Genomic DNA, 21,136 nt, shown 5'->3' on the forward strand with positions numbered 1-21,136 from the left:
TTTTTTTGTTTTTTTAGAATTGAGGTCAACAGCAACTAGAGATTCATACTGTGGATTATTTGAAATGCTTCACACTCAAATCCCTGTTACTTTTATTGGTGGATCACCATGTATGCATGTGAGTGGGCACTTTTTTTAGATTATTTAATGTATGAGACAATGTATATAGTACTGAAAATTTTTTATTATTTTTATATTTTAACATTCAGTAAGTTGATGTTGAAGCCATGACAAAGGCAGAAACATTCTGAGATGCAATAGGAAAAGCTGTTTTTGTCATAATTTGGTAGTCCAAACAATCCCCCATTCTTTGAGTAATATTTAATGTTTAGGGAGTTTGATGTAAGGCTGATGTTGTTTCTGATTCCCCTATAATAGTGTATAATAAATTATACTAGAAGAAATAAACTTTTGTTCATTGTTACCTAAAGGAGCTAAGTGTATTTTGGTAATAAAGGAGAAACGAAAAATAGCAAGTCTACGTGGAAGTTATTTGAGCTTTGTAAAATAACGTTTAATGATGCACAGATCCACAGCAAAGCACTGGGCTGACAAGAGGGAGGAGCGATAATATGAGCAAAGGGGCGAAGACCATGATGGGGATACTCACGGAAACAGTTGACCTGAGCTAGTGGGGGCTTACTAACTCTGGACTGACAGTGGGAGGAACCAGTATAGGACCAAACTAAGCCCTCTAAATGTGGGTGACAGTATGGCTGAGGCAGTCTGTGAGGCCATCGGCAGTGGGGCCAGGATTTATCCTTAGTGCTTGAACTGACGTTTTGGAGCACATTCTCTTTGGAGGGATACCTTGCTCAGCCTAGAAAAAGTGGATTGGTCCTGCTGGTCTTGCTTCAAAGTGATGTGACAGACTTTGTTGACTCCACATGGGAAGCCATACCCTCTCTGAGGAATGGACACGGAGTGGGGGAGGGGGAAGGTAGGAGTAGTAGGAAGAAAAAGGAGAGGATGTAGTGGGAACTGGGATTGGTATGCAAAATGAGAAAAGACTGATTTTTTTTAAATAAATAAATTTAAAAAGATTACATTTTAGATGCTGAAGATAAAAACTAGTGTCTAAATGGAAATGTTTTCAAGGGAAGTTCATTTGGTGGTCAGCTTGAATTTCTGTTTCAATACATATCTTTTGGCTTTTTGAAATAGTGTAGAGGTGGTGAGGCCTTGTACTTTGTACTAACCCCCTTACTTGCCTGAGCACTAAAGTTTCTGAATTGAATTCTCTGGCAGAAAATGTAGTGGGGGACATAAATAACTGTTTCCAGCCAGAATCGTATCGATTGCTGTTAACATAAACTCTTTACAGACTTAGATCTCCTTTTCTATCTAAGAGCAGATTGAAAGAAAAAATGTGAAATACCAGTAGACACTGGCATAGCAATAGCAAATCTCAGCTGAGAACCCAGCCTAGAAAGAGAATGCACGCAGACGAGGTGCAGACATGTGACATGGAGTGGATATCCACAGTAATGTCATGGTATACAGACATGAGACATGGAGTGGATATCCACAGTAATGCCATGGTATCCAGACAAGAGACAGCAGTGGATATCCACAGTAATGTCATGTTATACAGACATGAGACAGCAGTGGATATCCACAGTAATGTCATGGTATAGAGACAACAGTGGATATCCACAGTAATGTCATGTTATACAGACATGAGACAGCAGTGGATATCCACAGTAATGTCATGGTATACAGACATGAGACAGCAGTGGATATCCACAGTAATGTCATGGTATACAGACACAAGACAACAGTGGATATCTACAGTAATGTCATGGTATAGAGACAACAGTGGATATCCACAGTAATGTCATGTTATACAGACATGAGACAGCAGTGGATATCCACAGTATTGCCATGGTATACAGACAGCAGACAACAGTGGATATCCACAGTAATGTCATGGTATACAGACATGAGACATGGAGTGGATATCTACAGTAATGTCATGGCATACAGACATGAGACAGCAGTGGATATCCACAGTAATGTCATGGTATACAGACATGTGACATGGCAGTGGATGTCCACAGTAATGTCGTGTTATACAGACAGGAGACAGCAGTGGATATCCACAGTAATGTCATGGTATATAGACAACAGTGGATATCCACAGTAATGCCATGGTATACAGACACGAGACAACAGTGGATATCCACAGTAATGTCATGTTATACAGACATGAGACAGCAGTGGATATCCACAGTAATGTCATGGTATAGAGACATGAGACAGCAGTGGATATCCACAGTAATGTCATGGTATAGAGACATGAGACAGCAGTGGATATCCACAGTAATGTCATGGCATACAGACATGAGACAGCAGTGGATATCCACAGTAATGTCATGGTATAGAGACATGAGACAGCAGTGGATTTCCACAGCAATGTCATGGTATAGAGACATGAGACAGCAGTGGATATCCACAGTAATGTCAAGATATACAGACACAAGACAGCAGTGGATATCCACAGTAATGTCATGATATACAGACATGAGACAGCAGTGGATATCCACAGTAATGCCATGGTATACAGACAGCAGTGGATATCCACAGTAATGCCATGGTATACAGACATGAGACAGCAGTGGATATCCACAGTAATGTCATGGTATAGAGACATGAGACAGCAGTGGATATCCACAGTAATGTCATGGTATACAGACATGAGACAGCAGTGGATATCCACAGTAATGTCATGGTATAGAGACATGAGACAGCAGTGGATATCCACAGTAATGTCATGGTATACAGACATGAGACAGCAGTGGATATCCACAGTAATGTCAAGATATACAGACACAAGACAGCAGTGAATATCCACAGTAATGTCATGATATACAGACATGAGACAGCAGTGGATATCCACAGTAATGCCATGGTATACAGACATGAGACAGCAGTGAATATCCACAGTAATGTCATGATATATAGACATGAGACAGCAGTGAATATTCACAGGAATGTCATGGTAGAAAAGGTTGATTTACATTCTAAAATTCATCTTTATAGAGATAAGAACAGACACATCTTAGGAACTAGCAGAATTGCTTAAACTAAATCTCTTTATTAGTTTATGTATCCAACAAATACTGCCAGGGTTCGAAGCCCCAACATAAAAACTACTTTTCCATAACTGGACCAATATGGAGGTGCGGGAAATAGTGAGACACAGTTCACACAGCAATATCAGAAGGGCATTTCAGCATTCATTCATTCCTGAAGATCACCTGAGTTTATTACCAAACACCTTTTATTCCCGCAGGTAAACCAAGGTGAAAACTCATTAATATTCTCTTTCCTGGGGACAAGGGAGTACTTTCACACCTGCAACTCAGGCACTAGCTTGGAATCCACACCTCTTCCCAGGCAATATAAATAATAACAAAGAGAAGGAGCAGTCCCTCCTGATCCTTTGTTAGGTAGCCACAGGTGGTCTGGCAGGTAGCAGCTGCCCTTGGAAACCAAGCCTGGCCAGAGAACCTGGCCTGAAATATGGGCCTATAAAATACTTATTTTGAAAATTCATGTCTGAGTATAGATCACTAAAACAGTGGTTCTGTGTTTAGAATTCATGGCTGTGTTTAGCCATTGTTTTAAAAGATGACCTTCTTTATTTCTTTATGCCATAGGGTCTATGGCCTTTCTAGACTTAATCCTAAGAGGTTTTTAATATATAAACAAAAATTATTGTTGGTAGTTTGCAATATATTAAAACACCAACTGCACAAGGATTTACATATGGGACAATACATAAAAAGTAGACAATAAGCACAAAATTAAACACACATTGCTATTATAGTCACTATGATAATGATAACATAATATAGGTAAAATTCTATTAAAATAATTAAACATGAAAACATAGCTTCTAAAGAGAGAGTTTAGGGGATTTTTAGATAGAGTTAAAATCAGGATTTTGATGTTTCATTGATAGAAGTTACTATATAAATAATGTTATGATATATGGTTCATTTTATTCTTTTCACATGACAACTGTCCTCTATTAAGAGGCTTACAGACCAATCTCACTCTTGAACATTGATGCAAAAATAATAAAAATACTGGCAAACTGAATTCAAGAACACATCAGAAAAATCATCCATCATGATCAAGTTGGCTTCATCCTAGAGATGCAGAGATGGCTCAAGATACAAAAATCTGTCACTGTAATACACCATATAAACAAACTGGAAAACAAAAAGCTATATGATCATCTCATTAGATGCTGAAAAATCTTTTGACAAAAAACAACATCCCTTCATGTTAAAGGTCTTGGAGAGAGCAGGGATACAAGGAACATACATAAACATAATAAGGGCAATATATAGCAAGCCAACAGCCTATATCAAACTAAATGAAGAGTAACTTAAGCAATCCCACTGAAATCAGGAACAAGACAAGGTTGTCCAATCTCTCCATATCTATTCAATACATAGTTCTTGAGGTTCTAGCTAGAGCGATAAGACACCAAAAGGAGATCAATGGGATACAAATCAGAAAAGAAGTCAAACTCTCATTATTTGCTGATAATATGATAGTTTACATAAGTGACCTCCAAAATTCTACCCAAGAACATCTACAACTCATAAACGCCTTCAATAATGTAGCAGGATACAAGATTAATTAAAAAAAAAAAACAGTACCTCTTCTTTATACAGATGATAAATGGGCTGAGAAAAAAATCAGATAACTATAACCCTTCACAATAGCCATAAATAACATAAAATATCATGGAGTAAATCAGTGGAAGACCTGTATTAAAAGAGCTTTATATCTTTGAAAAAAATTGAAAAAAAAAACAGAATATGGGAAGCTCTTTCATGAACTTGGGTAGTTAGAAATAAATTAGTAAAAATGACAATCTTACCAAAAGCAATCTACAGATTCAATGCAATGCCCATCAAAATCCCAGCAAAATTCTTCACAGATTTCGAAAGAACAATACTCAACTTCATATGGAAAAGCAGAAAATCCAGGATAGCCAAAACAATCCTGTACAATGAAGAAACTTCTAGAGGCATCACAATTCCTGACATCAAACTCTATTACAGAGCTACAGGACTGAAACAGCCTGGTATTGGCATAAAAACAGACAGAAGGTAGAATCGAACCAAATCGAAGACCCGGATATTAATTCACACACCTACCTATGATTACCTGATTTTTGACAAAGAAATAAAAAATATAAAATGGAAAAAAGGAAGTATCTTCAACAAATAGTGCTGGCATAACTGGTTATCAACATGTAGAATGAAAATAGATTCATATCTGCTGCCATGCACAAAATTCAAGTCCAAGTGGATCAAAGACCTCAACATAAACCCAACCACACTGCACCTCATAGAAGAGAAAGTCAGAAATACTCTTGAACACATTGGCACAGGAGATCACTTCCTAAATATAACCTGAGTAGCACAGATACTGAAAGAAACAATTAATAAATGGAAGCCCCTAAAACTGAAAAGCTTCTGTAAAGCAAAGGACTCCATCAACAAGACAAAACAGCGCTTACAGAATGGGTAATTATCTTCATCAACCTCATATCAGAGAGAGCACTGATCTCCAGAATATACAAAGAACTCAAGAAATTGGTCATCAAGAGAACAAATAATCCAGTAAAAAATTGGAGTACAGACCTAAGCAGAGAACAGAGAACTCTCAGCAGATGAATCTAAAATGGGTGAAAGACATTTAAGGAAATGCTCAACATGCTTAGCCATCAGAGAAATGCAAATCAAAACAACTCTGAGATTCTATCTTATACCTGTAAGAATGGCAAAGATAAAAAAACACCGATGACAACTTATCATGGAGAGGAAGTGGGGTAAAAGGAACACTCCTGCATTGCTGGTGGAAGTGCAAGCTGGTACAGCACTTTTGGGTATCAGTATGGCGATTTCTCAGAAAATTAGAAAACAACCTACCTGAAGACCCAGGAATACCACTTTTGGATATATACCCAAAGAATGCTCAATCATACCATAAGGACATGTGCTCAACTCTCTATGTTCATAGCAGCATTATTAGCCATAGCAAGAACCTGGAAACAACCTAAATGTTCCTCGACTGAAGAATGGATCAGGAAAATGTGGTACACTTACACAGTGGGAAAAATAAAGACATCTTAAAATTTGAGGGCAAATGGGTGAATCTAGAAAACATCAATGACTGAGGTAACCCAGACCCAGAGAGACAAATATCATAGGTACTCACTCATAATTGGCTTTTAGACATAGAGCAAAGAAAAACCAGCCTACAGTTCAGAATCCTAGAGAACCTAGACAGAAAAGAGGACCCTAAGAGAGACATACATGGATCTAATCTACATGGGAAGTAGAAAAGGACAAGATCTCCTGAGTAAATTTTGAACATGGGGATCATGGCAGAGGGTAGAAGGGGAGGGGCGAGGAAGCAAGGGGAGCAGAGAAAAATATATAGCTCAATGAAAACAATTAACAAAAAGAAAGTGAGAAAGGAACTAGAACTGATCTAAGCAGAGCTTCAGTGGCTCGTGATTCTACAGTTTGATTGTCTGACATCTTTAGTTTTCTTTCAAACCTTTGCATTTGGAAAAATTGCAAAGTGCTTCTGCAAACAAAATACTGGAACCTGTTTCCAGGGCCAGTGGAGAACAAAGAGTAAGCTATGAGAATTATGTGCACAAGGCTGCCTTCATGCCCTTTCCTCAGATCTGAGCATATGTTGTCACTGTTTAAAGGGTTATAAAAGATAAAACAATAGATTTGAGCTATTTTATTTCTGCTTCTTGACAGATAATTTGAATAGTAAAATGACTTGTATATAGAAAAAATTGGGTAACCTGTAAAGGGTATCATGAGAACGTACCAGTAATTCTAAAAATACTGATCATTGCACATGAATCATCAATTTGGTCATCTTTATGGGTGTTTCATAGTGTCATAACACTAATCTGATGGACTGTACAGGAACTGACCATCAAGATGTTTTCCTAGAGCAAACCGATGTTCCCATTCCATATTATCCAGTTAGTGCTTGAATTCAATGTTGAAAATCATGTCATTTTTATGGTTTTGAAAAGCCAACTGAGTATTAAACTACTCTCGCAGATTGACCCCTTCTATAGGTTTTTATTGCCTGAACTGGCACCAAAGAAACTTCTTGAAAATAACATACTCCTTGTCCATTCAGTGGTTAATGATGCTTAAAAAAAATCACAGTTTGTGACTGTGACCTAAATTATGCCAGAAGCTATAAAGTCATGGTTTTCTTTAAGTTCAAGTATGACCCACATGGTTTACACTACTACACTGACCCTGTAATATTGTTAATGAGTACAAATGCACACACACACACACACACACACACACACACTCATTCACTCACTCACAAGTGCGGGATATTAAATGGCTTGATAAAAAGAAATGGTATTTTTCAGACTTCCACATTAAAGAAAAGGCTCATGAAAGCAATGTAAGTGAACTTTAAGCCAAACATTTGTTTGGCTTTGCTGCAGCAGGCTGCAGGAATGTAAACTTTTTTTTTTTCAATGACTTCAGCTCCTAATTTGAAAGCTAGGATTTTTAGGAGTGAGCAAGAGACTATATTTGGCCAAAAAATTCTGCTGGCTTCACTTAGCCAATCTGCACATTCAAAACAATACTTCTTTATCAAAAAAACAATAGTCTGTTTTATTCACAGCACATGTAGAAGTTGGAACATCGAGCAAATTCCACTTTCTTCCCTTGCAGTGTGTCTGTGACCAGCTAATGAGCTGCAACAGAGCCTGGCCTTCATTTTCAGCAAATTAAGTTCATCCCCACAGGAATTGTGGTCTGGCCGTGGCACCAGTCCTAGGTATGGGTGGGATTTGTTTCTTCTACCAGTTGTAGGTTAGCCACATGGGTACGTGCTGTCGCACCACGCAACACAATTTTCTCTATAATAACCAGTCTAAGTAGCCCTCTACCCCACAAAAGCAGATCCCTTTTAATTTACTTTGTGTTTATAGCACTCCCTCTCAAACCGCATCCTTGGCACAGTCTGATATTTATACAACTTTTTATTTTAAACTATTTATTTAGAGTCAAGTCCTCAGTAGCAACCCCTGTTAGACCCACTGAGCATGCTCAGCTTCAGAATTCTGAATGCGAGTTGGGAAGAGTGATGTGCGTCTTCGGGATTTTCTTCTCTGGGGCACATAGACTGACTACATAGTGGTTAAAGGGGCAAAGGGAGCCTCACCTGTGTAGTAGAACTTGCAAGGCAAACTGCTGCGAGAAATCTAACACTCATGATGGCAAACACTGTCTGCTTGTTGTGACTCCATATGCTTTAACAAAAAGATTTTAAAATCAGTTTTGAAACAATGAAACTTAAATTCTGAGCTGGAAGAAGTGTTGCTGGGGGACCCTTTCACACACAATGGTCACTCAATTGTTGTAATGGAAGTTTGTACACAAATAGGCGCTTGCTAAAGTATAATAGAAGAGTATTTGTCATTTTGTACCTGACTTTTGCTTTGGGACTATGTTTTCCTTAATCATTCAATGTCCTTAACTTTAAACATGAGAGAAATAATATGGAATTTAAATAGGTCCTCTGCGTATACTTTATGACTGTTAGCTTGGTGTTTTGTGGGACTCCTAAGAGTAGTAGCCGGTGTATTTCTTGACACATTTTATCTGATATTGAGATACTTCTCCTCCTATTGATTTGCCTTGTCCACCCTCAATATGAGGACTTTTTGTCTTGTCCCCTTGTATATATCTTCTTTCTGCTTGGCCGTTCACTCTTGGGGGTCTTATTTTCTGAAGAAGAACAGAGGAGGAGTGGATCTGATTGAGTTGGGAAGTGGGAGGAGAGCTGGGAGGGATGGAGGGAGAGGAAATTGTGATCAGGATTTATTGCATGAGAGGGGAATCTACTTTCAATAAAAAAGTCTTATATCTATATAAATAGAACATCATTTAGTTTGTCTACCTGTGGGCACATCATCACATAAATGGCATTGAACCTTCACATTCTGTGACATTCTATGCTGTTGTATTGTTTTATGCTACCTTGATATGAAAGGCTGCTAAGTTAATGTTTTATAGCAAAGCCTCTCTCAGACCTTTGAACCCCTTTTACTGTCTTATTTTGATGAACATTTACCCGCTTTCAAGATTGGGCTCATATGATAACTATTTAAGGAGATTTTCTTCCATTTCCAAAGATGAACACAGCTTACACAGTGAAGTGGTCTCTGGAAACATGAACTGATGTTTTTGTGCCTCTGTTTCCCATAACCACTGCTCTTTCTCTGTATTCAGAAAGCTGGACCAATTCAAGGCACGCAACAAAGAAGACAACAACAGGAAATAGATGACTACTTTTTGACAACTCAAGACCCGAAGTTTGAAAACGGTTTTGAAAAAATTAAAGTGGTGCTTCCATCTTACCCTCCTCAATCTAGGTATGATAAAATGTCATTAGTCCAGCAAATGCTAAATGGCCAGGAAAGAAGATAATACAGATGCTGGCAGCTGCTCAACCCTGAGTCCAAGTGATGCCAGGAATGGTGAGACAGAGGAGAAGAGTGAGATGCTGAAACCAGACATGGGAGCACAGGACTCGGAGAATCCCACTTCACAGCCAAGAAGGACCTATGGGGATGAGCAAACAAGGGGTGCAGGGTGCTGGCAGGATATTAATGAAGAGGCCAGAGTTCCTTCTCCGCCCACCTAGTCCAGTTCCCTGGTACTTTAAATCCTTGGAAGTTATAGGCAACCTATTGGAAAGTAGGCTAAAAGGAGGCCTTATTTCTGCTATTATGTGAATGGGGACTTCAAATAAACACACTGTGATGTAGAAAAATGTTTAGTTATCTATATTTTGGACATCTGTGTCTGATGGCATTGGTTTTGTGTGTGTGTGTGTGTGTGTGTGTGTGTGTGTGTGTGTGTGTGCATCAAGGACAGAATTATACCTTCTTCTTTGGATTCCAGCGTCAGAATATGACACATAGTAGGTATGCACCAAGCTGTTCACAGAATAAATCAATATTGTAGAACAGGCGTTTCATGCTAACTCCTTCAGATCTTTGATCTGGTTTTTCTGTTAGGTCACATTAAAAACGTCCTGCCTTTCTGTTGCCTGCTGCATGCCAGCTTGATCTGTTTACCCCTGTGGTTTCCCACATTCCCAAACAGTGCGGCATTGCTTGAAATCATGCTTCAGCATTTTCTGGAGTGTTTCTTCTGCCCACCCTTCTTGCAGTGACTCCAGTTCAGTTCCCTGTATGCCAGCTGCTGCAATAGCTTGCTGTCACTAAGCCTCGACATGCGTCCACCCCAGAGGAGTTAAGTGAGACCACATCAATGCTGGGGAACTGGCTGTCTTCCAGAACTGCACTGTGGGCCTTTCTATCTTGTGCTTTGGTGAAGTCTATTTTTCCCATTGCCTTTCAGTGGAGAAGGGGGGCTAAGATGGGGTACAGGATACAAAACAGAAACAGAAAGTCCAATGTGTGGGTAGAAAACTCCCCCTTTCCTCTTGAGCACAGGAGACCTGTTCAGAGCATGTTCCACTTACAGATTCCCTTCTGGACTGATTTCTTCGCCCAGTTTTCTGGTGCTGACACCTGTAAAGCAGATGGACTAGCCACTGTCACACTAAGATGTATAGGACAAGAGGGTGGGTGATTGTGTCTCCTCCAACCATTGAAAAGCCATCTACTATTGTGTGTGACTGAGACCTCAGAATCTACTCCTTGCAGGTTGGATTTGGTATTTCTGAGATCCAAAAGGTCTCATGTATTTTTACGCTTAAACAATTTAAATGCCAACACCATTTCAATGACTTTGCACTACTACTGAAACATGTAAGTGTAAACGGCTCCTGCTCTTGCTTTTGAGTGCTCCCATATATCAGTTCATTATTTGGCTTGCAAATAAGAGAAAATATAATCACAAGCTGGCTTAGCAGATGTGGCAATGCCTCTTGAGTGGCAGGTGGTAAGTGCACAGGTAGCTTACGTCAGAAATGCATGCTTGATTCGTGTTCTCTCCTTCCTCCACCTTTCAGAGCTTCCATCAACGTCACAAAATGGTGGCCAACAACCCACACCTGTTTGCTATGGATTTTGTCCATGTTTTGCAGATACATGGTAGCCCTTAAGGATCTTTTATACCCCAAAAGTCCTGAGCAATCTGCTCAAACTTTTCTCTTAGAAAAAAATCTTAACTCAGAAATACATATAATTCATGTGTACTACCTAACCCCTTTCTTCCTTTATCACTTCCTCTGTCTATTTGCTTATAGTAGATAAAGAGGACAATATAATATATCAACATGGGTCTCATGATACTGAAGGGAAGAACATACTTTGGTGACACAGGCTGAAGCTGCTTGTAATTAATTACTTTCAGTTAGTCAATCAATTGAATCTAATTAGAGCCGTGATGAGAGACAGGAGAAACTGCGTCTGAGCTCTGCCATTGCTGTTTGTTAGATATGTAATCCACGACTATTTAATTAACCTCACAGAAACTTAGTTTTCTTCTTAGAGCTCAGGATGCCCGGCAATCTGATTATTGTTTTACATAAGATGAGATCAATCTTCCTTATTGGAATCACTTTCAGGTCTACAGTTAGAGGCTTTGCCCTATGTCAGGGTCTTTCTTTAATTAAAAATAATGTTTGTGACATTCTTAGGACTGGGGTGTGATTTGATGATATAGTGCTTGCTTGGTATATACAGAGTCCTGGGGTCCATCCACAGCATCGCACACACACACACACACACACACACACACACACACAACCATCCTAAAAAAGAGTAGAAAAGGCAATGGAAGAGATGAACATGAGAAAAGTACAATAATATATATGTATAAAATGTCATTAGGAAACCCACTATTTGTGTGTTAATAACAGCATGACATTATAATTCTACTTCATACATTATGGAAAAGCAAAAAAAAAAAAAGTTGACCGTTTGGTCTGTTAGTTAGCATAGTCATCACATACAGAGAAGATGGATCACAAAAGCTCCTCCTATTTGTAGCCAAATGCCATGCAGTGGTCTTGTAGGTGAGTAAGATATACTTGGGAGGTGGGCATTTTCACTGCAGAAACTTCTTTCATTGTGTTGGTTACAGAACATTGATTTCATGAACACAACAACTTGGATGTCCCTGGAAAACAGTTCGATTATTTTGTCTATAACTATTCTGGTTCTCTTATAAATTTAAAGTCTTGTGCATTTTCAAATTCATTCCAATCCAATAATTAAAGCCTTCCTTTTAGGTAATGCTGTCTGTTTAGGAAAACATGCTTAGTCTCCCAGATTTTTCAGCCTTCTGTCCACTTCTGGGCTCTCCTTCAAGTTAGTGTCTGGTGCTTTTACAGCCTTAAGAGTGGTAGGGAAGAGCTGGCATTATTGGGTCCTGGGTTTTACGGATCCTCTCAGTTTCATGATGAGGTCCCTTGTCTCTTGGGCTTGCAGGTACTACAGATGATGTGGGGACTGCTTATCTTGACTTGGTCTGCTCGCCAGCAAATTGGCTTGACTTGGGTTTACAAGAGCTCGTTCTCTGTTTTATTTCACTGTAACTTCTTGGAGGAAGCCCAGATTGGGTCTCTCCTACAGAGGCCTTTCCTTTGCCAAGTCTCAACACTGCTGCCTCCTCAGCTATCCTTGGGTTTGAGAGTGGGGTGCTATGGGAACTCCTTGTTGATACCTGTGCACATTGAAACCAAGAGGAGTCTAGGAGAGCCACTGTTACTAGATGAGTACTCTTGAGCTTGCTGTATAGCTAGCTCTGGCCAATTTCCTTCTGGACTCAGGTGTCAAAGTTGAATTTGCCTTTCTTTTGAGCCTTTCTTCACTCAATAACCAAGCAGAGTGAAAACTGCAAGGGAAACTGAGATGCGGTCTCACAGTGGCAAGGCTCTCCTGTCTCTGTACACAGCCCTCCCTCTCATCCTGATACAACAATCACAAGGCCTAGGGAGCTCATAGGTAGAAGGAACTCGACTTTCATAATGAGGGACGTATAGTGAAGTTTCCAGGTTAAATTTCTATAACATCATGCAGGTTCTAGCAGCATTTAACAAATTTGTATACTTTCCCAAATGCCTTGCATTTGAGTCAAATGCTTATCTTTTCCTCATCTGTAGCAGTGAGATTTCTGGGTCACCCTTTAAAGAAATGTGATTTAGGGGATGTTTTGAGATACATTGTCTTAGTATCCACAAAATCCATTTCCTGTATTGGTCAAAGCCTGCAAATGTGTGGCTGAAGGAACTGTATCTCCTCGTGAAGTTAATATGAGAATCACTTCTAATGCACTTTGTCTAGCGAGTAGCAAAGGTGGAGGTAGGGTTTGCTGTGAACTAAAAATGAATACAAACTAGTAGAATATATTTAGTATAAAGACTCTAAAAAGGGAAAAATAATTACAGACAAAAATCATAAAACACTTCTTTTGTCAATACATGATGAACAAGGGTGACGTCTACAGCGCAGTGTTCCTCCACAGTTTAAAATGTCATTTTTTAAAAAAACAAAAAACAATGTCACCGAAATGTGTTGTCAAAGAAAAAAAAAAGGATCAGTAAATTTTATTTTATGAATGCTATGGTGTTCCTGTTTTATGTGTTAGCAAAATGAAATTTCCTCCTTTATATTTCTTTTCCAATTAGATTTCAGAATCTGTAACAGGCCTTTTCAAATAGAAATGAAATCAAACTATCATAAAATGGGAAACACGTGTAGAAAATAATGCGAAATTTGAAAAACCTCTGTATTTTTAATGTGTGAAAGAGTATTGCGTTCATGGTGCAAATGGATAATTGGAAGTACTGAGTTAGACCTCGGTTTAAAGCGGATCGCTCACTCAAACATTGTAGTATCATCTCCAGCTCTCACAAAGTCTTGCCGTTCTTTTTAAATTTTGAGCTGACATTTTTCCCAAATCTAAAATTCATGATAAAAAGGAGTGCACATAATGACCACACTCCCTAAAATAGTCTCTGAAATCATGGGCACATGTCATCATGCTAGTGAAAAGTGCATGTTCTGGTTTCGAGGCTGGAGCAATGACTGCTTTCCGAACTGTTCCATTAAGGACAATTTGTAGGACACAGAGAACAACCACCCCCTTGCTCTCAGTGTCACACACCACGCTCACAAACCTTTCTCTTTAGAAAGTACTCTCGAATTTTACATACGCAAGAATTGATTATAAACTTGAAGGCAATGTATAGAAAACAGCAAGCCTCCTTGGTCCCCATCTTCAGTATTTACATTGTATCACTCATTCATAGAAAATTAAGGGGTGATTAAGTTATGTTTTGTGAAAGTTAAAAATTTCTCTTTCTGCTTAAAAATTCAGATGTGATAAAATATGAAAAGCTATTGTAGATGTTTTCTGTTTTTTTTTTCTTAATCACAGAAAACACGAAATGAAGTGAAAATTGAAATAGAATTTTAAAACTTCCTTCTTCCTGCAGACTCTGAGACAATGCTTCTGGAAAGTAGACCTGAACTGAGGAACTGGACATCATTTTGAACAGTGGACAGAGGTATATTTAAATTATATTCAATGTGAGGGAGTAATTTTAATTTTAGAAATATACTTTGTAATAATTTCTGAAACTTTTTACTACTCTTACTTTTGGCAAATAGAATTTTGTTGATTTGTGCATACTAAAATATTAATGTTTTCAATAAAAAATAGAGTTTAGACTGAGATTTCTAATCATCATATCAGGATATCAATGATGCCCTCTGTCTTTCTCTGTCTCTGAGACAGAATAAACAACTTAGTGCCCAACCATAAATACATATTATGACAACATTTTTCTTAGTACATAAAAGTATAGCCTCCAACAGCCATGCTTTCATCGTTAATATTCCTGCATGAAACCATCACTAAAGGGAAAAATGAAGGTCTCCATTCTTAGGCACTGTCCTTCAAAGGCGAGGCTAGACTTAGGTAGCATGATTTCTAATTTGTCTCGAGGACGGTGGAAAGAAACTGGCTTGGTAAAATGTACACATTTGAACACCATGCAGGAATAAATATCCCCCTCTCGGAATTTAAATTGTATCTAGTAATGCTATTTTTATGCCTCTTACTAGGAAACGAAATACCTCTAAATTTAGTGCTTTGGAATTTTGTTTCCACTAGAATTTTCTTCAGATATGTGAGCACCATAGTAACAGTACTGTGAGCTGATTCTTCATTACAATTTCCCGATAAGAGCTCCACTCAAGACAGCTCCTTTGGGATGACTGAAACTAAAAATTGATTCTTTTAACATTAGAACGAATTTAAAGACAAAAAAGAAAGAAAACATTAGGGAAAGTGTGAGTGCTACGGACAAACATGACTTCCCTTTCCGCAAGCTTTTGCTTTGTTATTTTGTTTTAGATTAAAGGCGGAATGCATTTCTCGGTTTTTAAAATTTCTGTGTTATTTCATAGATTGATAGGATTTCCCTCTAAAAAAATTAATCTTTTGTAAGAAATGTGAAAATTTTAGTTGAATTTATTTAGGGCCTACATAAAGATGTTAGTATCCTTTATAATGACAGCATTGAACAGTGTAATGCTAAGTAATATGAGTGTGGAAAATAAGTTCACAGAAGTAATTTTAATGAAAAGGCAATAATAAATAAATTATTTTCAAGGAAGTAATTGCATTCAAAGTAAAACAAAACAATGTAGTCCACAAACTGAGCTCTATCATCTGAGAGAGAAGCTGTCAGAATAAATCAGGTTGATAACTGATTAGCAAAGACTGTAGTCTGTCATTTTTAAATATGTGCCCAATTTCTTCACATAAATCTTACCTTTAAAATCTTCAAAGGGAAAATTTATTTTGGGCACATTGGCCATGAGTATCAGTTGACATTTATACAGTGCACAGAATTTATACTGCGGGTTAGGATGTTGGCCATAATTCCAGGCTGATAGTTTGTAAAGGGAAGATTCCATTTTGTACTGTTTATAAAATGTTGCTCTGCAGTTCCATGCTCCAAGACTAACAACGTCTATCCAAGTATACTCAAGCACTGCAGTTTAACTTACTGCATTCATTAAACTCGGCTAAGATTGTCCTAATTATATGTTATCAACAATTAAGAAATGGATCACATGCCACAGACCGGCTAAAACATTCTGTATCCTTGGCTGGTTGCCAACGGAGGTGTCACGTTCCATTCTACCTTGTCATCAGCCGCATGCCTGCTTCTGCAGAACAAGTAGCAGCTGTGCTGGACAAAATAACCTGAGTTCTCACATGTGCTTTCCTTTAGGAAAGAACGCCATGCGCTGCACTTATGCTGTGAATAGTACTACACCTGAGTAAGTTTGCGCTGAGAATATATTTTATTCAAATAGATTTTTTTCACTGATATAATCTTTCATGACTTTCAAATGCATTTGTCCCATCAAAATAATGGTATTAATTTTCATGCTGAAATTATTACCAAATGGATTCTGTGGGCAGCTAAGCCCTCTTTGCTTGTTCAGCAATGATTTTCCTATACCTCAAATTATATAACTTTATAGGTGCTCTGTTTCAAAGGAAAACAATTTTTATTGATCCAAGCAGTCAGAATTAATTGTGAATCTCTGATCTCAAAATTCCTGGCAAAGTCCTTTATTCAGAACACCCATATGCCAGAGACTGAGCACTTCACAAATCCTTGTGGGAATGATGGCTTTTTAGAACACCCTGATTGTTCAATCTTTTGCGGCTTCTGAAAGTGAAGGTTCAACAAGGAGTGTGCTTGAACAGAAACAGGCTCAGCCAACTTTATGAAAAGCTGGATTTGACCTGACTTTTGCTTCAGTTGTCATCTTTGTTCCTGATAAAGTAAAAATGAGTTTTAGAAGTTGCTCTCCTTTTCCTGCGTTTGACCAAGAGACCCGGGAGCAGCAGGTGTTTGGTGATGCTGTCAGGTGACAGCACTGGGTCAATAAAGCCCGGCAGCCAGAGGCTATTTGTTCTTCAAATAGTTTCTGCAATAGATGGTCATGGAAAACTAGTTCTCATCGGAAGAAACGACTTTCAACTTCTCCGCGGAGTTTGGATACACATGTTTTCAGTTATCAGTTGACTTGGATCTTGAAAGTTTTACTGTCTCCTGGACAAACCAAGATGGAGGTTGCACAGGCTCCTTAATTAGGGGATAATAAAGAGATTTGAGAGACAAAAACAAAATCTCTAGCATGCATGTAAACCCTTCTAGGCCATTGTGTACTGAGACGTTTTAGGGGATGCAGTAGCTTCTCAAATCTTGCTTCATAGGTTACCCTTGCTGCTGTCACAGAAATATTACAAAATATTCCTTTCTCTCAAACAAATCTTTTGGAATGACTATGACCACTGATTTTGTGAGGAAACCCTGTGGATTTCTCTTCTTAATAAACATCTTTAGAGATTCTGGCAAATACTATGTAGGGACTATCTCCTCTGTAGTAGATAGCCATATCAACACCGCAGCTGAAGAACCAGCCATGGGGTGCACTGTCTCTCATATATTTTGTCCTCTTCCCCTGATGTTCCCTCTCCTTTCCCCCTGTCTTCTTCCACCTTTTTCCCCTTCTGGTCTTACACTCTATCTTCCTTTCTGCTTTTGGTTTAAACCAGCACACCAGTTACTGGAAAGTACTCAATTCTAGATTATCAGTTCCTCTGGCCGTAAGTCCACCTAGTCATTGTGCAGCGATGCATTCGTGATGAGTTTGCCAGTCTGAGTCACTACTTTTGCTGAAATTGGATCAGCATCTGCCCCTAATAGATTCTTGGTGATGAAGGACATTTATTTGGCTTTTTTTCACATAACCTGATTATTAAAGAGTAAAAGATATGTCTTTTACTTTTTTTAACATCCAGAATACTTTTCAAAAATATATTCAACAGGGTTTGATTTTTACCATTTTTTCTTTATTAATTTTGTCTAATATTGTTCTTATTAAAAATAACTCCTCACCTGCAGCTGATTTTCGTATATCTTTTCTCTCTTGAGAATAGCTGTTTCTTTTCCTTGCTAGCTTTGCTTTCTCTTTTTGTATTATTTTATATTACAACTTAAGTTCAGTCTAAGTTGCTGAGACAGCTGGTTTTTTTTTTTTTTTTTTTTGCCTCCTCTCCACTTTGCTGACCATATCTCTGACTGCCCAGGGTCATTCAAGAGACTTCACTGCAGTGGAAACACTGGAATACCATTGCTGCTCTGTAATTTGTGATCAGAAATAAGAGGACTCTAGAGAGTTTAAAGAGTTGGAGGCACTTTCATCATATCATTGAAATCTGTTAAAATTCTCAACCTTGAAATCAATATATCCCATATTAAGACTAAATGCAAATATGTGATTCTAACAGCGGTTATCTTCTGTTTGTTTCAAAATACACGGGACCAGTACCAAAGCAGAATCCATTAGTGCTGGAAACACATGTAAATCTGACTCAAGAACCCAATACATCCATTTTCCCACTTGTATCCATCTCCATTTCATTAGCAACTTTCTCCTGCTACTCCACAGTAGAACTATTTACAGGTAGTGTCTACTGCTTCCATGGGACATGCCTGACAGCTTAGAGTAAGTGTATGGGAACTAGGGAGGCCCCTTTACACTCTGTAGCCAGTAGGACAAATCACTGAAATCCTCTTAGATATTAAAGGGGAATGTCCTGAGCTATTCTGAAATCTCAAAAGGACTAACAAAGTTCATTCCATTTGTCATTGAAATTTGACAGTGATGTAGAACAAAACCTTTCCGCAGTGGGGACTGGCTGCACCGAAATCCTTTTGCAACAAGGAAATTAGGTCAGCAGAAATTTAGGTCAACACCTTACAGAGATGTCCTCATGCCTGAAAGAAGCCAAGAGAATGCAAAATGTAACATACAAAAAGATTATTGTTTTGTATTTAACTCAAAAGGTGGTACATTCCAAAATGTAGTGTGGTATAAATTTAGTTATGATTCAGCAAAGACAATAGTGTTTTGGATCACTAGCATTGCTCCTGATAAATCTAAAACACTGAAGTACTTCTAGCTGAGGCTGACTGACCCAGTTTAGTCATGCAATTCAAGAAGTATTTATCAAGCCTGCATTATGTGCAATGAACCTATTAGATAATGAAATGTTATGAAGATTAATAAGCATTCGCCTTCCACCCATCCCTTTGATGACTAAGAAATTTATCTGCACAGGACCAGGAGGAGACTGGGGGTAAATAAAAGTGCAGTATCACCCAAAGTCACTGATCACACAATGAATGAACTCCTACCATGTGCAACAGATAAAGAGAATTGATATATAAGTTATAAATCAATGTGACTGTTGCATGGAGAGGAGAAAGAGATCAGGTCAGTTTGGGGTGGGCAAGAAGGAAACTTTTCTCGAGAGGGGTAGGTTAAATGAATTTAAAATGAATTTCACCAGATGGTGATCTATAACAGGTCCCTGAGTGGAAGTGGTGGGAAGAAAGACACAGTTGCTACCTAGAGGCAGGAAGCAAGTAGAAGCAGCTCTGCTCCAGAACTTTAGGGTGAGAAAGTTACATATGCAAAGACAAAAAAGGCAGGCAAGATTGTATTGTGTTTGGAGATGAGTACATGATCCATCTGACAATAAATATTAAGTCTAGAGACAGAAGTTGAAGTATTGATATTCCTTGATTTAAAATGGAATTATGTCCCAATACAGTGGTTGGTATGTTTTGTTAGTTGACAATTAGTTGAGAATGTATTTACTACACTAACCCGCTGAACATCCTACCCTACTCAGTAACAGTGCTTTGTAGAGTAGAGGCTCTTTGCACCCATGAGCACATGCTGACTAAGAGGACAGTTTTGCTGCTGCCGCCTGGAATCTTCGAGGAGTATCGTACCTCATACCTCACAGCCTGAAGGAGAAAGCTAAGGCTCAAAAGAAACTTCCATGGCGAAGCTGGGAAATTGTAAATGCAACAATTTACAATTTGGAACCATCTGTAGTTAGAACATTCAGAATTTTATTTAGATATTCCATGAATGCTGGATTTAGGGCTGTGTTAGGCCTTGCGGAAGGGACACTGGTGATTTTGGAATGCTCCCTCAGAAGAAATGAATAAAGCATAGAAATGTGAAGTGTTAAACCGTATCTGTTGCTCCAGAATGCCTCTAGATGGAAAGGGATTTGACTGACATCTATATATTTGCAATGTCTTTTCTAAAAGGAACACGAAATTTTACTACATATTCTTTTTAAAGAAGTCTAACTGAAGTTTAACTTGATGTTTGGCCTTTGTAGACAAAAACTTGAATGAGAAATAGAAAAAAAATTAAGTATTTTCTTCATTCATTGGTTATGAGACCACCTTCTCACTACATACATCAGCTAGCAGAGTCTGCTTTCAGCAGTGGAAATTTCATTATCACATCTAATTCTGGTTTGGTAGCACATTAAACTTTCAAGCAGTTAATGACTCTGGTTTTCTTTCTGTTCTGCTTTACCCTTCATAAAAGCACCGGCAAGTGGAAAGAAATGACAGTAAGACTGAATTATGAACTTTAAAAAGTTGAGAACAAGTAACTACTTGTACTGTGAAAGCTGGTCTCTCTGCTCTTGATTAACTGTCTACAATAGGTCATTGGTGAATACTGTGTACCCTGGCGACGATTATTGTAACAGACAGGCAGAGTAAATCACCAAGGGTGGCTGGGGAACTCATAGGGAGAAATTCCTCTTGGGCTTCTATTAAATACATAGATTACCCAAATTGCCTTTGTAAAATGATTCAGTTCCTAGATATATTTTCATTATATTTTGTGTATGATAATGGTGACAAAAAGCAAAGTAGCATTTTCTGTGAAAAACAGGTGAGTTTCCTAACCCTTCTCACATAGAAGTGCTTTGGAAATTTTAATAGAGACTTTCTGAATGAGGTATCCGTACTAGAAAAATAAAAAGAAAACAGGTGTGTGTGTGTGTGTGTGTGTGTGTGTGTGCTTGTTGGAGAAAACTTGTGCATATATTTGCATTATATACATACACACACATATATGCATGCTTTTATGTTTGTACTAGAACATCAACACAGAATTCATGCATTGACAGAAATAGTACTAAGAGTCGAA

The sequence above is a fragment of the Microtus oregoni genome, unplaced genomic scaffold (assembly GCF_018167655.1).
Source record: "Microtus oregoni isolate MIOR12 unplaced genomic scaffold, Mior012 000014F_ref0000157, whole genome shotgun sequence".
NCBI lineage: Eukaryota > Metazoa > Chordata > Mammalia > Rodentia > Cricetidae > Microtus > Microtus oregoni.